Consider the following 3,344-nt stretch of genomic DNA (forward strand, 5'->3'; position numbering starts at 1 on the left):
GGTATAACCGAAGAGATCGACACCGCCATAATGGTCAGATAAGTGGTAAAACATGCCAGCCCCAGGTCTATATATCTGTTGAATTTACGACCCATTATTGATTTTCTCAGCCGTAGCAATTACGTTGTTACTCATTGAATATTTTATTTCACATTATTCGCATTATGATTGCCGTTATTAAGTGTTACCAGACAATTTTAAGAATCAGTTATAAAACGTCATTGAAACGTTAGATAACGTCAAAAGAATATTATTACAATATAAAGCATATCCTCAACGAATTGCTTCTTCGTCAACATAATTTATTCACTGTTTCATCAAAAGGCAGATAATAAAAATTCATTTTTTTTTAGCACGTGACACTTACACATATGGATTAATTCATCTTACGAAAGCAATAATTCGCGAAGCAATATCTAAAATTTAAATAAAAAAAATATTTACTTTTTTGTCTGTAAAAATTTATACATCACAATCTTGAAATTCAAAAAATGTCCTAATCCACAACAAAGAAAACAAATTCATTCAATTCGCTATGATTTTAAAGAAAAATGACCTTAAGAACAAATAGGTAAGGTAAATCGGTTCTATTCCTCACTATTCATAGCACATGTGAATATACACATGTATAGTAATGAAATTTTTTAAGTTATGTAGGCTGTCCCAAAATTTGCGACTGAAAATATTATGGTAACAGTTTAAAAAAAATTAAGTATTTTTAATAGCGCTTTTTTCATTGGCAGAATCACTAGTATGCATTTAGTGCACTTTAAAGGCGTTGTACACAAATCGATATAAATATGTATACGTTTAATAAAAATATAGAAATGAGAATTAAGCCGCGAAATATTATATTCAATACATTTTATTATGCTATTTAATAATGCGATAAAATACACATTGGGCATTTTATCAATTGAGATATCTCACTTTACATTTAGAATAGTGTACAACAGTTTTAATGTGCACTGCGTGCGCACTAGTTCTACCAATGAAAAACGCTATAAGTAACAATTTTTGAGATATAAGAGTTTAAATATGGTCAATTACAGATTACGTTTAGATAAGGTTACTTGTGAGTATCAGTAAATGCGCTGAAAAGTTCGCGTTCTGAAGTGCACTAGTGCTCATTAATCTATCGCACGCGCGACTCATGGACAGGTAAGAATCTAACTTTTCTAAACGTAGTCTTAACTGTCATATTTAAACTTTTATTACTCTCTAAATCTGAATGAGTGGATCGTAATAACTAATTACCCAGTAGCATACTTTGCATTGATAATGAGTGAAGTTCAACTAAAAAAGGAAGAATGTTTGAGCATCATATAATTAAAATATTGATATTTGCATGTTAATTTCAATCTTCCAATACCATATTCATTGAATTTAAGCACTAAAACAAGGTTAGTTAGATGACACAATAAAAATTAGCTAGATTAGGGATCTCACATTTTATTCACTAATTACCAGTTGTATACTTGGCACTGATATCAGTGATTATCCACTGATTCAGATTTAGAGAGATTTATCTAAAAAAAATTACCTAGAATAAAAATTTATATATAATTTTTTACTTAATTTTGTTAGAACCATCATATTAGTACTTTAAGTCGCGAATTCTGGGAAACCTTGTACAGTCTTTAAACTGATAATAAAATTAAACTTTCTATCATGTCATTTTCGTATTTTTCGTACGAAATTCAACAATTCATGTACAAATTAAATGTTCTTTTTTCTTATTATTATATATACTTTCTTTATCGTTTAATTGTCGTATCTTTTGATAAATCTTTCAATCGTAAAGAAAACAGTCAAGAAAATCTCCGTTGCGGTTATTGAACGAAAAGAAAAGCTTCAGAGAGAGTATCGCGCTGAGAAAAGCTAAAATGAGAGAAGGAGACGTAGCGGGATAAGAATGATCGTAAAATGTCGACGAAATAGATCCAGGGTGCGATAGTCAGCATTCGGACAGAACAAATACAGACACATGCGATGCCATGGTTGATACTCCGCTTGCGGCTGAATTTACTGATTGAACCGCGACGTCTGTTCTTGCGATAGAAACGGGTTTTACGCGTTCCGGAGATGCCGGTGCAGCACCGGAAGTGTCCTCGCACGACAGCATCGAATTGTTTCGGGAAAAGATCGTAAATCTCTCCAGCTCGAATCGATATAAAACAAATGAGTTTGAAATCAGGACTCTAATCTCGCTGAATCTGGGCATGCGACAGTAAAGAAGTAATATTCACGTCCTTAGCGTGTCTCTCTCATAAAAACGTTATTGAGTTTTATACATCGAGTAATTAAGATGCTAAAATTCTTATTACAGTTTATAAGTTTTATGTCTCGTAGATTTTCACATCTTTTGTGCACGCAATTATAAATTACTTTCCGTTAATAGTAAAATATGTTAAAATCAACACTTCTATGAATATGTCTTCATTTCTTAGTATGTAAGATACGCGTAAGAAATAATCTTCGGAAATTTAAATTGTAGAAACCAAACACAGTTTAACTTAACTGATTCATGTAGAGCATATTAATATTATTATTGGTATATATGTATATTAATATTACTATTAATAAACAATTATATATAATACAAAATAATAGAATTTCTTTTATTTAATTATTGATAAATCAGTTTAAATTATATCAATCTGCCGCTCTTTCTATTCTTTCTATAAAAATATTCTATATTTCTATACGAATAAATTACAATTTTCAAATATTTGATTTCAAAATCTGCTTACGATTTTTCATACATTTTTTGCTTACATTTATTGGAACGATATATCGTCACATTACGGCCATTTTAGAAAAAAAATTTGGTAAAGTCTCAATTCTGTTACTAAAAAAAAAAATTGGAGCGTCTGGTAACTTGATAGGCTTCGTCACGATATGCAGTATAATTTTTAATAACAGGGCACAGCTCAACAGCGTGTTGCGTGACAAGCGAAATATTAGGTTCGTAATAAGTTAAGTTTCGTACTAAGAAACAGGTAACAAGAATAAAACGCGATAAAAGATATCGAACTGTACACGCCAACCGAGCGTCAAATATCAAGACGAGGATTTGCGATATGGTTTGAGATCCATTGAAAATGTGCGCTTGTAACGATGGCGCAGCGCATTCCATATGGTAACAGTAACAAGAAAAGCAACCAAAAAAGATAACGTCACATTGTGATTAGACGGAGATCGAATCGTTCTGATAAGGAATCATGAATTGTATGCACGTGGCATTTCGCAAGATATCTATAGTCGGGCGAATTCGATTTAAGACACATGGCGAGCATTACACGAAAAGCAAAGATGTAATCGGACGTGTTCAATCATATAAT

Source organism: Trachymyrmex septentrionalis, unplaced genomic scaffold (assembly GCF_001594115.1).
Source record: "Trachymyrmex septentrionalis isolate Tsep2-gDNA-1 unplaced genomic scaffold, Tsep1.0 scaffold37, whole genome shotgun sequence".
NCBI lineage: Eukaryota > Metazoa > Arthropoda > Insecta > Hymenoptera > Formicidae > Trachymyrmex > Trachymyrmex septentrionalis.